The sequence below is a fragment of the Hoplias malabaricus genome, chromosome 11 (assembly GCF_029633855.1).
Source record: "Hoplias malabaricus isolate fHopMal1 chromosome 11, fHopMal1.hap1, whole genome shotgun sequence".
Lineage (NCBI taxonomy): Eukaryota > Metazoa > Chordata > Actinopteri > Characiformes > Erythrinidae > Hoplias > Hoplias malabaricus.
In genome coordinates this window covers 24,787,245-24,805,495 of record NC_089810.1, presented here as the reverse complement: position 1 = coordinate 24,805,495, position 18,251 = coordinate 24,787,245, and the positions used below count along the sequence as shown (strand labels likewise).

Genomic DNA, 18,251 nt, shown 5'->3' with positions numbered 1-18,251 from the left:
GCTTACAAGAAAATTAAAGAAAAAACTAATCTGGAAAGACCACATTCACAGCTTTTCTGGCACGAATCTCCACAGGAGTCAGGAAAAAGACTTTGTCAGTTTACAGATTCACAAGCACTGATCAGCCAATTCGACTTTTCCATGTTATTTTGTCCAAAACTGGCTACAACTGTGAAGAAGAAATCAGCTCCAGGCTTGCTTCAGAAACTTATGTTTGATTGTGGCAGATGTAGGCAGATGATTAGTGTCTGAATTTTTTATTACAATCAAATCAGTTAGTGCTAAAATATGTTGTTTACTTAAAATTCATCAATCAGAAGAGATCATCTGAAGTCTTTGTGTATGTGGTTAATTATGTATAGTTGTTGTGGGTGTGGTATATTAGGCATAATAGCTGTGGGTGTGGTTTATTAGGTATGGATGTTTTGGATGTGGTTAATTAGCTATAGAATTTAAAGATACATGTTGCTAGCTAATGTAAATTTAAAGTTGTGTGAAAATAAATAAGTTTATTGATGGATTGAATTTTGTCCCCCACCCTACATATAGTGTCTGTGTTTAGTCCGCCTTTACTGGGCTTTTTAACTATTTTTAACTGTTATAGCTTTTAATCATTCATCATTCTGCAAATAAAACAAAAATTCTGTGAAGTCTTGTGTGATTATGGGGGGGTGGGGGTACACAGCCCAAGGTCCTTTTCTGACTGACACAGATGGACAGAGCACTGTTTACAAATGCGACATGGATAAATGGGTCAGGGATCCATACTTATGTTACTTTTCTTTTAACATCTATATCAGAATTAAAAAGAAATAATAAAACTATTTAAACATCACAAATTTTATTTGAATTGGTGTGTTTGAGTCATGAGTAGGTCCCCAGTATAGTGGCTACTCTACACAGTGACGTCAGATGCAACCCATGGATAGGTACAATTTTTGTGGGTATCGTTTTAGAAGGTTTGTTTTTTGTGGGTGTGGTTGTAGTATTTTTTTTATGGGTGTGTTTTAGTAGATATAAAGGTTCCAGTCAGAACATGCCCATCTTGCTTGAGTGGCAAAACACTGGACTGATATATATATATAATTTTTTTTTCCCAGCATCAAATGTTTCTGCTATTGTTATTTGTTATAATGTCAAACTCATAATAGCAGAGGATGCTATTTAGAAATATATTTTTAAAAATATTCAACATTTCGAACAATTTACAGCATATATTCCATCAAGCCAAAGAACATTTTAACAATGCAGAAACCACTGTTAGCGTGCCAATGGAATTGTTTCTTAAAGACCATTGGAAAAAAACACCTTTTTGGAGAAACAGCAAAACTGGGACTGAAACCAGTGATATCCTTATTACATTTAAATCAGTTAGACTTGACAGTGATCCACCACACTGCCACTCAGGAAGGATGAATATCCGTGCAGGAAAAAAACAAAAAGAATAAGACCCCATTGAAAACTTGGAGAGCTGCAGCAAAGACGGGGACAGTTCTGACAGCCATGTGTTCGGCAGGAATTGGAGAGATGTGTTCGCCTGCAGCAGTTATAGCAGGGTTCTAGTAGATAGAGTTCTATGTGTATGTGGTTTTGCAGAATTGCTGCTTAAGTTTGAATTCCTAGCATTCCCAGTGCACTGGAATAAGATAAATGAAGCAGTTCTTAAGCTCAAATAGGAAAATCAATGACCAAGAAACAGCACAGCGTATAACAGCTCTCAGCAATGAACACTTCATTAGAAAAGCCTTAAAATGGAGCTTCTCCAATTCATCTGATATCTTTGAGTCCAGCTCACTAGCCACCTGGTGCTTTTGCTACTAGCAAACATCAATTATATCATTAAAGAAAGAGAGCTACATTTTACAACCATCTGGGTTTCAAAACTGGTGATGGGTGGAGAAAGTTGGGTGCTATTTTATATTGTCTGTAATAACTATGTAGTTACATATGAATAGAACATGAGGTATCCACTGTTACCAATGAATTACAACAGTAGAACATATATAATTGTGCATTGACTGCACTTTATATGCTGTTAATCTGTAACTGCGCAGTTATTAGAGACAGTAAAAGTATAATGCTGGATTTTAACAGTGACCATAACAGGTGTAATTACATTAAGATTAATCTGTAATTCCACATTTGGTACTGTAATATTACAGGGCATAAAATGTTCTTAAAACAGTAACTACATCAACAGTACTCTTGTTGCATGCCTTGTTAATGAGTAATTACACAGTTATTAAAGGTATTTTTTTGGTGTGGGATCAAAAGCTGCCAGAAGATATTTAGCCGCAGTGTATTCCCCTTTCTGAAGTATTGGCGCAGAGAAATGGAAGAGCAGAAGAGCAATAGTCAGCACTCCTCCTCCTACTCTTCTGCTTCTCTGAGGAGCTGGTAAGGAGGAGGGATAATGGATGGAGAAGAAAAAGGGTGGTCTCATCTACTAGACAGGGCCATTTCTCATTTCTGTGGCTGGGGAATGAGCTTCGAGAAGCTGTGGTCATCTCCAGCTAAAAACAGCATGATCAGTCTACAGCATATATACACAGCTTTTAATCCTCACTCTACCTGTGTCCAGCAGTCCAGTTTACTGTGTGTTTGGAAAGTGTACAATTTATACTGTGCTGGAGCTGGACATACAGGCCACTTTCACATGCGATGGAATGTCTATCAGTGTCCGAATCCTAAATACGAATTTGAACATGACTTTGAGGTCATTACGATCTCCCACAATGCACTCATAATTTATTATAAACATCAGATAATTTCTTTGTTACTAAGCAACAGACAGTGGTAGTGCTTTGTAAAAAAATGGTGTAAAAATGATGGCACTCCTTAGTGACTAATGAAGGCATTGGGAGCCACTTGGGCACAGCCTATCGTTAAACGACTCATACTCATATCATGGAAAAATGTATTATATATTATAGTGCTGGGCCATATACCGGTTCACACCAAAAACTACTTTAAATTGTCGTATGATATTAATTTTTCTTATACCTACCACACTGGTCTAAAAAGCCTAACCATGTCCGGATCGCAGCATTGTGGTAAATTGTTTCACAGGGGACATTTTTCATTGGAGCGCAAGTATTAGCGGAAAAAACGAGCCGTGTCTGTTGTCTAGAGGTACTTCAGGTTTAAAAGGTCAGACGTGGACCAAACAAGCACTCACTGCAAATTGCCGGCGGCTGGAAATGGCCACTGACCCCAATAGGCGAGTCTCCCAGTGCGCCCGGACTTGAGTGAGCTTTTATGATTAGCAAATTGTAGTTTTAGCAATTTAGCATTAGTGTAAATAGGAGACATCGAAATTCGTGCTAAGTTAAGCCATATCAACGCTTTGTCTCCCCACATTCACCCAACCCCCCACCTCCCGTCATACAGCCAGTGCCTGTGTTATTCCTCCAGCCAGTCGTCACGTCTTCAAGTTAGTGATATATAACCACTTAAAACTTTTTTTATTTCTTTTTTATTAGTTTCCACTGTATTTCTTTTTTATGCTTTTAGTAATGCTACATGTATTTTTTTTTTTTTTTTTTTTTTTTTTTTACTAATTTGAGAGTTTTGTAAACATATATAAGTTCAAAAAGGGTGACTTTTGGGGTGGGGGCTGGAATGCATTAATTGCTTTTCCATTATTTGAAATTGGGAAAATTGACTCGAGAAATTAACTTTTCCACTTACGAACCGGGTCACGGAACGGATCAAGTTTGTAGGTAGAGGTTACATTGTAGTTTTGAAGTTGTGTTAAATAAAAGGTTCTACATTTTCACTGCAACTGTCATGCCATATGATTCCTTCACTAACTTAGTGCCACCTGCTGAAAACTGATTATGACTGTGGGGTCATGCACCTGTATTACATGTAATACTAATGTGGATTTTTGTGGGGAGCAGGGTATTCTTAACCACTCCACTGCAAAAATTCCTCAAATACATGCCCTTGTCATTGGAAGGTCTGGAAGCTTTGGTGTTTCATGTCATGTCTTTGTTTACAAACTTACTGATTACTGACTTACATTTCTATAAGGATCCGACTGATAAAACAGTACTGTAACAAATGTATATCCTCGTTTATTTTACAGCCTCGTAATTCTGGCTTTAATAATCAGGAGATGTAATTTACTCCTCAGAAAGTCAGTAACGGTGAGACGTGTCTGTGTATTCATGTCGTTATTGGGACAGACAAGATGACTTTTGTTTGTTAAATATTTAGTAGAAAATAAAAGGCTGGGTCACAGAAACATTCTTCAAACATAAAGAAGAGACTATGATAAATATTACCTCAACAACTTTCAACACATTTCTGTTTGAGGCTCCAGTAAAACACTGAGCTGCACCGTGGTGAATGGTGGACCTTCAGCGCTGAAACGGTGCAAGTGTCCCAATTCAGCTCTCAACCCTTAGACCACTTGAACACGCATTCTGCCGAAATTTAGTTCTTGAACTGGAATGTGAAATATGGCTGAACTAACAACAGACGGTGTAGTGGCGCCACCTTACATTCTCTCTGTGAAATACTGCTGAATTAACAGCCACTACTGTCAGTCTGTGTATATATTTATAAACATTTTGATCACTTCCTTGTTTCAGCAATCTCTGTCCATTCTCTGAGTTCCACTGACAATACAGGAGCATATTGCAATTTTATAATTACAGAATATAGTCCATTTGTTGCCCTGTATATTTTATTTTTACACTTTCAACCTGTTCTTTAATGGTCAAGGACCACAGGACCACAAGGACCACAACAGAGCAGGTATAATTTGGTTGGTGGATCATTCTCAGCGCTGCACTGACACAGACATATTGGTGATGTGTTAATGTGTGTTATAAGAGACAGTAGCTCATATGTTGGGGCACCGTTTGTGTTGGTTGTCTTCTGAAATACCCTGAAATATGATATTATTTTATGTCCACTCCTAATAAATAAATATGTATGTATGTGTAACAGCATCACCCTTTTTGCATCAACTTTTGGTTTGTCTTTTATTTTTCACTGAGTTACGAACTCAAGCTAATAAACTAATGCAGTTTCCCCAAGACAACCAACGTCATGACGTAACATTTAACGATACAGCAACATGGCGCAACACTTGTCGAATAAGTGGCATATAAAGTGCCTTTTACTTTTAATTCGGTTTCACTGACAGTGTTAAAGGGCGGCACGGTGGTGCAGCAAGTAGTGTCACAGTCACACAGCTCCAGGGACCTGGAGATTGTGGGTCCGAGTCACACTCTGGGTCTGTGAGGAGTTGGTGTGTTCTCCCCGTGTCCACGTGGGTCTCCAGTTTCCCCCCACAGTCCAAAAACACACGTTGGTAGGTGGATTGGCAATTCAAAAGTGTCCGTAGGTGTGAGTGTGTGAGTGAATGTGTGTGTTGCCCTTTGAAGGACTGGCGTCCCCTCCAGGGTGTATTCCTGCCTTGCGCCCAATGATTCCAGGTAGGCTCTGGACCCACCATGACCCTGAACTGGATACGAGGTTACAGATAATTAATGAATGACAGTGTTAAATTTTTGAAGCATGGGATTTGTCTTATAAATTACGTAAACTGCATCTACTATTTCATGTCCACTTTAACATACAATATAAAAATTGTGGTGTGAAAAATTATTTCACACTAAAACTTTGCAAGTGTTTAAAAATGTAGGATGGGCCCTTTAATACATTAGTCTGTATACACAGCAAATTCTTTTTTTCTCTCATTTGCAGTTTGAGCTAATTCTTCAGGATTAAGCGAGAAAGAATGAATCTTCATCTCTCTAACAGGATTTTGCCTGTGGAACATATTGCCAGTGTTTGTTTGTACCCTAAATCCTGGCCATCAGTTACACAAGACACATTTATGCATAATTCATCCAGCAGTCTGGAGTGTGTAGACCATGGTCCACATTCACACACGCATCTTTTTTTTCTGTCCACTTTATATAGACTTACTGTTCACTAGTGACTGGCTGACTGATGCCTAAATATCCTTACTTTCAGTCCTTGCGTTTACTTTTAAGAATCGATTATGGCTCCAAATTATCTATATCATTTGTTTATTAATTTTGTAGGATGGATGTATATCCAGGCTGTCGATTAATAATAAAATACCACCATAAATAGTGGCATAGTATTGGAACTACTTTTCATTCTGCCTTCCCTCTTTGCTGACCAACACACATAGGCATGCTGAAAAAGTAGGACAGACAGCCTCTTGCCAGCCTTTATCAAGGTTTTGTACTACTGATAAGGCAATGATTATAACTGACTGGGGGGCGAGTGATTCATATATTTTCTGGCTCTGGGTGTGTGTACATTTCCTGTAACAACAGAAAGCCATATTAATTGAGATAGTTATATATAAATATTATTGTTAAATCAATATAATTATTATGATTAAAGGGCGGCACAGTGTCCATAGAGGTGTGTGTGTCTCCATGTGAAGGACTGGCACCCCCTCCAGGGTGTATTCCCGCCTTGCACCCAATGACTCGGGGTAGGCTCCGGACCCACCACAACCCTGAACTGGACAATGAATGTATTAGGAATTAGGTAGAGAAATAAAATGGTTAGAAAAAATATTTATTTGGCTTTTCATAATCAGGTTTAATCACTATTCCAAAAATATCAGTTTCAGTATCTGCAATACCAGCCTGGCTTTTATTTGGTATCAGTTCGGAAGGGAAATGTGTGGTATAGCACATCACTTCTGGTCACTTTGGGAACGGGAATGGGAAACACCGTTCTACTTTATAGTGTGTGTCAGTGTGATGATATATACTTGTTATCTGTGATACAGATATATGTAGTGTAATAATAATTATTTAAATTATTTAAATATCACCTCACTCAAGATCGCATTACATCAGTATAGATATAATATACATAAATAGAGGGGGGGGGCAACATTCAGTTGTTGACAGGAGGGAGCTGATGAAAATGTAAAGAAAGAATGTCTGTTTACAGTTGAGATTTGAAATAAGAGAAAAGAGGAGAGATGGAGAGATTGAGGTAATGTGTTCCATAGTTTTGGTGCCATGATACTGAAGGATCTACCCCTTGCAGAGATCAGTCAGAATTTGGGGATGGAAAGAAGAACAGCATCAGAGGACCAAAATTTAAGGGAAGGGCAGTAAGGGTGTAAGAGTCCTGCTAAATGAAGTGTTGCCAGACCTGCAGTGATTTGTATGTGAACAGGAGGAGTTTAAACTATAGTTTAGTATCGCTATCCCAGTCCTTGTTGTTTCTCAACCTCTGTGACTCCTCACCTCTCTCCTTTCTCTCATTCTTGCTTTCTCCTCTCATCTGCTCTCTTCTCCTCTCCTCATTGGTCATATGTTTCTCTTCACCTGTTGTTTTATTATTTTTTTTTAACCTTACCTACCTTACTGTTTTTTCTTTCTATTGCATTCCCTCTCTTCATTTTCCTCCTTTCTCTTTCAGCTGTACACTTTTTTCCGTGTCTCCACTTCTTATACATTTCTCTCTCCCTCTCTCTCAGGAAACTGAGGGCTGTTACTGTAGGTGTAATATGACTTGTCTATTGCTGCCAGCTGTCATACTCACTCACACACACACATTATACACATGAAAAAATGAGAACCAAATTCTCTGACGAGCCATACACACACTCATCTTAATTTAAACACACATAGAGAGAGAGAGAGAGAGAGAGAGAGAGAGAGTCAGTACCATCTTCACTATAACCGATATGGCCTCGTATAAAAATCCCAGAGCAACACTTAAATCCCATTTTGACAAATATTTTCAATGGAAAATATCCCTTGTGTGTCCGAGCAATAGTTATGGTGGGTGTGTGTAGGGCAGAGGATTCTTTTTGTTATTGTTTTGTGTGGTTGATAAACTGTTGATGATATTGCTTGATTTTGCTGTTTCTTTTTTTTTTTTTTTTTAGAAGAAAAATTCAGAAACTTTACATTATGTATTATCATTTTTATTATTATTTTATATTGTATTTATATATTACAAAAAGTATATCTAATTCAAAATACAGTTCAAAAGTTGTTTTCTCACCATTCGCAGTGTCTCTAAATTAATGAAAAAACGTCCTTTATGCTAGTTCTCTCTCTCTCACTCTGTTCATGGCAGAGGCATCTGGAGTTGTTGTAGACAACAGAGAGAACTCCAGACATTGAAAAGCATGAGCGGAAATGTGGATTGCTATATTCCTACTCCATAGGTGGGTAATATTGATATATTTTTGCTGTTTTGGAACACTTAAGGGAGAAATATCTCTTAACTCGGGAGAAGTCAAACTGTATTATCGAAAGGGCTACAAAACTAAACAACTTGAGTTATAAATTAGTTTCTGTGGTAATTCAAACAGTGAATAAAAACGTACAGACAAGTTTAACTTCAGCCACACACAAACAACAGTCGTTATCTACCCACAAACATACTGTTCCATTTTAATAGACGCAGAACTTAGAGCTGCGTTTTCCCACAGTCATAGATGTTCCCTTTAACTATTTATGCGAGTCCAACTGAGCAGGAAAAAGCTTTGTGAATAATTAAGTCATCCAAATATAATTTAGATTTATTAAATAAAATCGTAGTTAATTGGTTATCATTGTCACCTTTATTATACCATAAATATCACTTGACTGAGCTCGGCTTTCCTCCCAGCATTTAGACAGGTGATTAGTATTTTACTTAATCTCTACAATCAAGGCTTCACTTGCACAATATGCCCACCCAAACAAACACACCACACTGTGTTAACACTGAGTTTCAAATTGCTCTTATATTGGAAAAATCTAAAAATAAATAAATAAATAACAATAAATGAAAAATAAATTTAGCTGCAAGAGGTGTTTCTGTTCCTCGGGTCTGACCTTCCAAAAACCATCACTGCTTCATTATCATTACGTTTCATTTTTGTAACAGCAGCCCTGCAGAGACACACGCTTCAGTGTCTTAATGGGGTTATAATGTGTCATTACTATCTTGCAGGAAAAAAAAAATAACTTCACAAAACACCAGAACAAACAGCATCGCTATGAGGAGACATTGAGACCTGGTCTGAATGGGGAGGCACTGAAAATAACAGTGCCTGCAAAACAAGGCTATTATGATTCCTTTAAAGGCCAAGGTTAAATGCGTGGTTCGGTGGAAAATGAATTTATACAGTTTGCCCTAGATGTAGCCAATCAGCCAAGACTTGTTCAGAGTCTAAACAAGTTTCCTTATTTAGTTTTACACTGGAGCCCTGGTTAAAATATAAATATTATTACACATTGTTAAAGGTGCAGTCATTTGACCTGCTAAAAGTAACAAACAATTTTAATGAAAACTTATTTATTTTTAATTATCTCACATGAGCTGACAAATCAAATTAATTGGTAGTCTCCGAATGAACCACATTATTGTCGCTGTCCAAAGAAAAAAATATATCTCCAATATATTAAACTTACAGGAGAAAAACAAAACCTTCTTATCTTTCAATGGAAGTCACTATAAAGAGATTTTATTCCAATTAATGTGAAGGTGCATTCAAATGATATATTGTGATACTATATGATATAGTTATAAATAACTATAAATTGACAAAAATGGAGATACATGTGCAAAATCATTTCTCAAAATGTTAGCCTTTGAGGCAGATGGAAGACCTATATACCATATAGTGTCAATAACTCAAGTGGTCTGCATCTCAACCCAAGCAGTTGGACAATACCTCAGTAGTTGGTTGGTTAGGTACAGGAGGTTCACCACTCCCAGACTCCCTTAAGGTTATATGCAAACACATATGACTTTGATCCCTAACAGCAAGTTGTAAATGAAGATGAGGATGAGAGTGTTGATGCTATCACTCAAAAGTTAGTGAGATAATGGGGCATAAAGGGCCATTTCAATCCAAATCAGAAGGAGAGAATCAAAGGGTTCATTGGAACAAAAGGCAATAAACTCACACACTCTCTCTCTCTCTCTCTCTCTATCTATCTAATCACTGCCTGTTGGCTTGGCTGGTAACCAATTACGTTCCTTCTGCCTCAAAGGCAGCACTGCCTCCAGGGCCGTTTTGAGAAGTGATTTTGGACACAGGAGGCAGCCATGTTTGAAGCAGGTTTAGTACAAGATCTCTGATACAATCAGGTGAGGCTGCACACATTAACTGACAAGATTGATAAAAAATAGGTTATAAAAATAGTTGGAAATGATTTTCATTTCTCTCAACAATTCTCTCAACTGAGGACTAAGGTGAGGCCCTAATAATGGCCATGACTAGCAGAGAATACAATCATTGAGTTTCTGTACTAGTTTTAATATCTTGTCATAACACACTGTGATAATTTACACAATACAGTGGTCTTGCTTGTGGCTATGGAGAATCTATTCCAATGTAGCTGATTCTTTGACTTGCTGCTGGTGATGCTGCTGCTGCTGCTGCTACTACTACTACTATTATTACTACTTATAATAATTCCGCTACTATGGCTGCTGCTACTGCTTCTACTACTACTACTTCTAATAATTCTGCTACTGCTGCTGCTGCTGCTACAACTTCTACTACTGCTACTACCACTACTAATACTGTTACAGCTTTTACCACTACTACTACTGCTACTACAGCTATGACTGCTACTATTGCTGCTATTACTTCTAAGATATTTGCTACTATACTACTACTGCTACTATTACTACTACTATTACTATTATTACTTCTAGTACTTCTGCTACTACTACTGCTGTTACTGCTTTTACCAATACTACTGCTACTACAACCACCACTACTACTACTGCTGTGTTTTCTTCTAAAATATCTGCTACTGCTACTATTACTAGTTATTAATACTATTGCTATTATTACTACTGATAATTCTGCTACTGTTACTACTACTAGTACTACTGCTGCTGCTAATATTACTTCTAATAATTCTCCTACTACTGCTTCTAATATTACTTCTGATAATTCTGCTACTTCTACAGTTGTTACTGCTTTTACCACTACTACTGCTGCTATAACTTCCAATAAATCTCCTGCTGTTTCTACTACTACTACTACTGCTGCTACTATTACTATTAATTACTATTATGTTACTACATCGACTACTACTACTTCTGATTCTACTACTAGGCGGCTACTAATAATTCTACTATTATTACTATAATCCTGCTACGTCTACAGCTGCTACTAGTACTGCTACTGCTGATACTATTACTATTAATAATTCTGCTACTGTTACTACTTCTACTACTACTACAATTACTACTTCTTATAATTCTAATATTACTTCTGTTTATTACAGCTGCTACTCTTACTAATACTGCTAATCTTCTAATAATTCTGCTGCTATTATAATACCACTGCTATAGCTACATTAAGTTAAAATGGGTGATGTTTACTTCTACATCTTTTCCACTGAGTCTATTAATATCTTTGATATTTTGATGGCAAACAAATCAGCCGTGGTGTGTGCGTAAATCAGATGAGGACAGTGAGAGCTGTAAATACTTACAGGCAGCACAAGGACACACACCTCCACCTCAGCATCAGCATTTACATCCTTACATAAACTGCATGACCATAGAGCTACTGCTTTCCCCAAATACAGGCTGTTCCTATCATTCCACAAATAATTCCCACATAGGTGTGCGTGTGGGTTTGCTGTTGAAAAACTACAGATCCAGTGTGTATTTCACATCAAAGTCTAGGTTATTTACCAGTCTGTCACTTGAACAATAATGTACAGTAAAGGTATATTTTATCTTTCAACTTTAGTACAAACTCAAAAGAAGACAAAAGGAGTAACAAGGTATAGTCTCTACTGTCTCACGATCTGACCTATGTGCTGTAAATGAGGCCCTAAAGCTATATTAAAGAGAAACGTAAGAGATATTAAGGATAAAGTAGAGATAAATTAAAGAGAATCTAGAGACAGATTCACAATTAACCCAGATAAGGTGAATTTACTTTGCAAATTGAGGAAACCAACTCATCAATTTATTATGCCTAAAACATGATTATTTTTTTATACTACGGTGCCCAGTAATTCTATTTTGTATCTTGTGTTCAATATAGATATAAATTCATAATTAATTTTCTTTATGATACCATTTAACTTGATAGAGGGTCATAGTAGGTCCAGAGCCTACCCAGAATCACAGGGACCAAGGCAGGAACACACCCTGGACATGGCATGCATCCATCTCAGGACTCCACACTCACACATATGGACACTTGGAAAGAAACAATCCACCAATGTGTCTTTGGACTGTTGGTGGAAACTGGACCACCCAGGAAAGACACACAGACATGGGAAAACGCACCTTACAGACAGTCACCAGGACTCCGAACCCATTGCCTCAGGACCCTGGAGCTGTGTGACAGTGACACTCCCTGTAGCACCACAGTGCTGCCCTTGAAAATCAGACAGAACAATAAAAATCTTGGTACCATTTTAGGATGTGACTACACTTACAATTTATAAATTGTTAGTTTATTATTTATTAATTAGGTTGTAAATGCATTAAAATGATTAATGATTAATCAATGATAAAATGATTGTGACCACATCAGTTGTAAAATGCGCTAAACAAATAAATTTGATTTGATTAATATTCATTTTTAACACATAGACAACAAAAGGATTACAATGACTTATTTGCCAAATCTGCACTACAATGTAGTCAGTTTACACATTTAAATCTCAGATTTTGTCTTATACTGTACTTTCTCTTCTCCATCAATTGCCATTAAGCCTGTCAGCTTCAGCACATATTTGTTAATGAGTTTAACCATTTACCCACCAGGTTCAATTCATAAATGTATAAAATGTGTTTTTAGACAACTATTTAATAATGTTTTGGGTATCTAAACTCACAGTCTCAGGTCGTCGCTTGTTATTTACTTTGAGTATCCACTTTCAGTATTAGACAAGAATAAGGTCACTGTTGCCCTTTCTATTTCTGAGTTAAAATGATTATTAATTACCTTTAAGATGTTTACAAACTAATTTATAACCATGAAATAAAAATGTTTTTAAAATATTTAGGATTATAAGTGTTTTATTTAATTTCAGATGTAGTTATGGAATACAACATGAATGTCAAGGGATCATGCCTTGTTTTAAAAACGTACTCTTGTAACTGCAATATGGTGTAAATAATGCTTAAAAAGAGCATTGTCAGCTGAGAGATATAATAAACTTTGTTTATAAAAAAGGTTCCAGTTTGCAAAATTTGTTCATTCATTCATTGTAACCGTTTATCAAATTCAGGGTTGTGGTGAGACCAGAGCCTACCCGGAATCACTGGGCACAAGGCGAGAACACACCCTAGAGGGCACCAGTCCTTCACAGGGTGACACACACTCACACATATGGACACTTTTGAGTTGCCAATCCACCTACCAACATGTGTTTTTGGACCATGGGAGGAAACCGTTGCACACGGAGGAAACCCACGCTTACACGGGGAGAGCCCACAACACAACCTGTTGTGCCACCATGCTGCCCACATTGCAGAATTAAAATGTAATAATAAATACATTTTAAAAAGTTAAAAATATAAGGCAAAATCTTGGAGACAAGTGGAAAATCACAGACAATGCTTTAAATACCCCTTTGTGACGGTTGGACGGAGGATGCAGGCTGATGTATATGCAAGGAAACTTTCATTAACAAACAAAACTAAAACTGAACACAACACAAGCAGGAAACTGGAAACACAAACTAGAAACAAACAGAAAACAACCGCAAAATGGTGTAGACATACATGAACCACTAAGACACTGAAACACATCTACACATCAGACAAGGGAGCACTGAGACCAAGGGACTATGTATACACAAGGAGCACACCAGGAAGAGATGACAGGGCAACAAAAGAGACAGGTTGAGACACTGATAGCAAGGTGGGACTAAAGTGTAGACACACAAGGGAGGAGACAGGAACAAAAAGGCAGAGCCATGCGCTCCTTTAGCACATTTAGTAGGAAAGGAAACAAAAACAAAGCATGAACACAAGAGACAGGGCAAAAGCGTGGCACCCTTAAATGAGAAACTAAATTTTAACAGTATGCAAAATGGGTGAAAAACAAGACAAGAAATGAAAGGTTAATACAAATAAAATATAATCACCCCTGCTTGCAAACAGCCATAGCTTAGAAAGTAACAATGGGAGAAAATGTTGGTTACACTGCTTGAAACAAACGGCTCCTGATGTCCCGGATCATGGGACGGACTGATGGAGGCGGACGCACTTGCTAAAACACAGCGATATTTAATATATCAAAATAAAGAAACGAAACTAACACAAACGGACTTTAAGGGCAAACATGAAGTTAGAAAACAACAAGAGTAGAAATTTAAACAAAACGACTTTACAGGGAGAAGGAAGGAAACAACACGACAGGACTGGGAAACGAAACGACATGACCAGACTAGGAAAGAGCAAAACAACAAACCTTTACAAAACAAAGAAACAACATGACATGACTAGGAATGGTAACGGCACAACTTGGGATAGGAAACAAACAATACAAAATGAACGACAACAGGAAGTGATGGAAGGGGACTTAAATACACAACATAGACGAGACGCACCTGGACAGATAACGAGGAGGACGGGTTAACACAGTTGACACAGACGAGAAGGCGGAACAAAGGCGGGACAAGGGCGGAGACAAGAACATAAACAAAACATAGCCATGTGCTAAAAGAGCACATGACCGGGGAAAACAGGTGACGAGACGAGGGCGTGACACCTGAAAGCTTTGTCTGGCTCACCAACAGGAAGCTGAAAAAATGAATTACATTCTTGTTACATTCTTTAAATTTCATGTTAAAACTTTATCTTTACTGGAATTCTGTGAAGCTGCTTTGTGACTACGTCAGTTGTAAGTCAGTATACAAATAAATTTGATGAAGAATTTAGAGAGATCCAAGGGTAGATATAAGTTTTGAGTTTCAAAGAACTCAAGACCTTCAAAACTAGATTCAGACATGTGAACATCTCTGTTTTCAACAAGCTTATATGACTAGATTTCTCTCTGTGTGTGTGTGTGTGTGTGTGTGTGTGTGGCTTATTTGTACCACATGCTCCTGCTCAAATATTTGTAGAAAATGTTTTTTTTTTTTTTCATTCATAATGTCAGCAGGCAGATTTGCTTATCGGATGAAGCCAGATTGATTTGAGTGCTGAATATTGCATGAGCAAGGTTGCGTGGATGTGTGTTTGTGTGTGTGTGTGTGTGTGTGTGTGTGTGTGTGTGTGTTTGTGTTTGTGCTTTTGTGCCGGTTCCAGGGAAACACACGTTTGCTGGCCACACCTCAGTCACTCAACACTGCCACACTCTTCTAACTTTGTTGTCACACACTGTTTATTTCAACACATTTCCAGCCATCTGGAGCTGATAACCTACAGAACTGAGGCTAAAGATGGGCTTAAATGAGAATCGACAGGTTGTTTATTAAAGAAGTTGGCAAAAAGACATTTACCCAGGTTTTTCATACTTCATCTAAATTATAATAAGTTTTAAATGCTGAAGTTTGCTTCTTTAGTTTTGAACAGGAGTTACAGGTCCAATGTAGCTTAACACATTATGGAAACACATAAACCACCCATGAGCATCATGCTCAAGAGTAAGAAGCTGACTATACATTGTTTGTGGTTGAAGTTCACCTTCTCTGTAAGTTTCTATTCAGTTTGAATTACCACAGAAACTCATTTGTATTTCGAGTTGTTTCGTTTTGTAGCACTTTCAGTCTGCGTTTAATTTCATGCAGTTAGCATTTTCCAGAATTTGTCGTCAGAGTTTGTGGCATCTTTTAATGTGGAACAATATTTTAACTTGCCTCGAAATGTTTTATTCACTGTTTGTATTACTATAAAATCTCATTTGTAACTCGAGCTGTTTTTTAGCACTTTCAGTATGTGTTTACGTTCACATAGTTAGCAGTCTCCTGAATGTAATGTAACTTTAAAAGCAAAATAAGCCAATTTTAACTGCCTATAGAACAGGAATAGATCAATGCCCTCATCACTTTTCATGCTTTAAAATGTTCCAAAATTTTCTACTGTCCAAACCTCCAGACCCTGTTTCTCGGGTGTGCCTGAAAGAGAGATGAGAAAGAGAGATGTATGAGCTATTTCAGACCAAGACACACACAATTTGTTTCCCATTTACGGAGCCGGGGTTGCGTACAAACAATGGACCTTTTCCAGTGCTGAAGCAGACCAGAGAGCTAACATATGGTGAGGAAACTGCTCCAAATTGTATCCAAATCCAAATTATATTGGATTAGTATGCCGATCATCACATTTAAATTTCCTGATATAAAGGTCCTCAATCAGTAGGCTGCTGCAGTAACAGTCTCTACTCTTCTGGAAAGCCTTGACAATACATGCTACAACATTGCTGTCTTTATACCTGCAACATTACTGTCAGGATTTGATGGCATCCTGCATGAAAACATGAGTGAGTGACATGATACTGATATTGGATGATTTGCTGTGGATCACAAAATCTATACAAGCTGTGAACAGAACCTTAGGTGTTTGAAAGTGTATGGACATATAGAGTATGTATAGATATACATCTAATCCAGAGTAAAGCTGGATTGGATCATTAATAAACCAGACATATAACTGCTGTGATTTTGTGCAAAATGTGTTTTTGTGACATTCCTAGAAACAGATCAATCCAAACCAGGTATATCCACAGGCTGTGAGGCAGGAATGCTTTTGCATGACTGCACATGGTTTTAAAGATTTATCAGCACCACTTCTGAATGCATAGATTGTGTGTGCGTGTGTGTGGTTCAGAGGCTGCAATATATTTTACTGAGTAATGTTCTGTTTTTATAACTATATGATACAAGTGAATACAAGGATATTTCCACTGACCTCTGTAAAAAGCCATAGAGGGCAAGACTGAATAATGCCCGATACACACTACAACAATAATGTTTATGACTTTAAAGCACACTTAAAATGAAATATTCAAATGTTTAAGATCAATGTATTCAATGCTAAGGCTTAATTATTCACGGCACATTCCAGAGGCCATCGGATTGGCAGTAATATTTTAATACCAAGCTCGGTCGATGATCACTGGCCTTAACGGCTCTCACTTAAAGTGAACAGTATGTTCATGGTTAGCCAACAAAGCCTCCTGACAGATGGAGTTATAAAAGATGTTTAGTGTGTGCTGCTGTAGACAGGACAAGTGAAATGAAAAGGGAGAGGAGCTCAGAATGGCAGCCTTGTGTTCTGAGGATATTTAATCTCCACCCTTAAAAATAAAAAGTACATTGCGATAAAACTTTAGAATAACTGAGTGTCTGACAGGCTCATGTGATATGATGATTTAATTATGATTATACATCTACATTAGCTCATAAGGGCATGATAGACAGAAATGTTTACTCAGATTATAATATATATTTTAGTGTATACTCTTGAAGATAAAGGTGCTAGGCTCTTTGAGTAATGCCATAGGACTGGGGTGGCCAACCTATCAGACACAAAGAGCCAGAAAAGCAAACACATTACTACTATGAGCTACAAATAATGTATTTAAACAAATAGTGCACACAACTACCATACTACAACAACTCATTCATTGTCTGTAACCGCTTATCGAGGTGGGTCCTGAGCCTACTCGTAATCACAGGGAGTAAGGCGGGACACACCCTGGAGGGGCACCAGTCCTTCACAGGGAGGCACACACACACATTCACCTACAGACACTTTTGAGTTACCAATCCACCTAACAATGTGTGTTTTTGGACCGTGGGAGGAAACCAGAGCACCCAGAGGAAACCCACACCGACATGGGGAGAACACACCAAACTCCTCACAGACTTGAAGCAGGACTTGAACCCACAATCTCCAGGTCCCTGGAGCTGTGTGACTGCAACACTACCTGCTGTGCCACCAATGCCGCCCTACTAAAACAACTTCTTGTGACAATCACAAACCATGACTAAACCAAGTTGAGTTTCAACTGCAGACACTTGAAGAATTTAATCTTTGGGAGTCACACTGTCCACAGCCCCAGAAACAGAAGGAGCATTTTCCTTTCTTGCAATTTTCGTATTTCAAATCAAACAAATGGCCAAACATGTGCGTAGATCTAATCTTAACAATAAATATTTAAGTAACATGCATTACAATAAGATCTGCATTAACATTGAATTAAAATAATGTCTGATCCAAAGTGTGATAGTTGTATGTTTGCCATGCATTGTTTGTATTATGTACGATCCATGGAATTTTTATACCTGTCTTTA

At 37.7% G+C, this 18,251-nt stretch overlaps 1 long non-coding RNA gene across 1 annotated transcript in view; it reads left to right on the top strand.

The window, feature by feature from the left end:
- The window catches only part of LOC136709366 (uncharacterized), a 105,681-nt gene that overhangs the window by 14,199 nt on the left and 73,231 nt on the right, over positions 1-18,251 (top strand). The window lies entirely within an intron of this gene.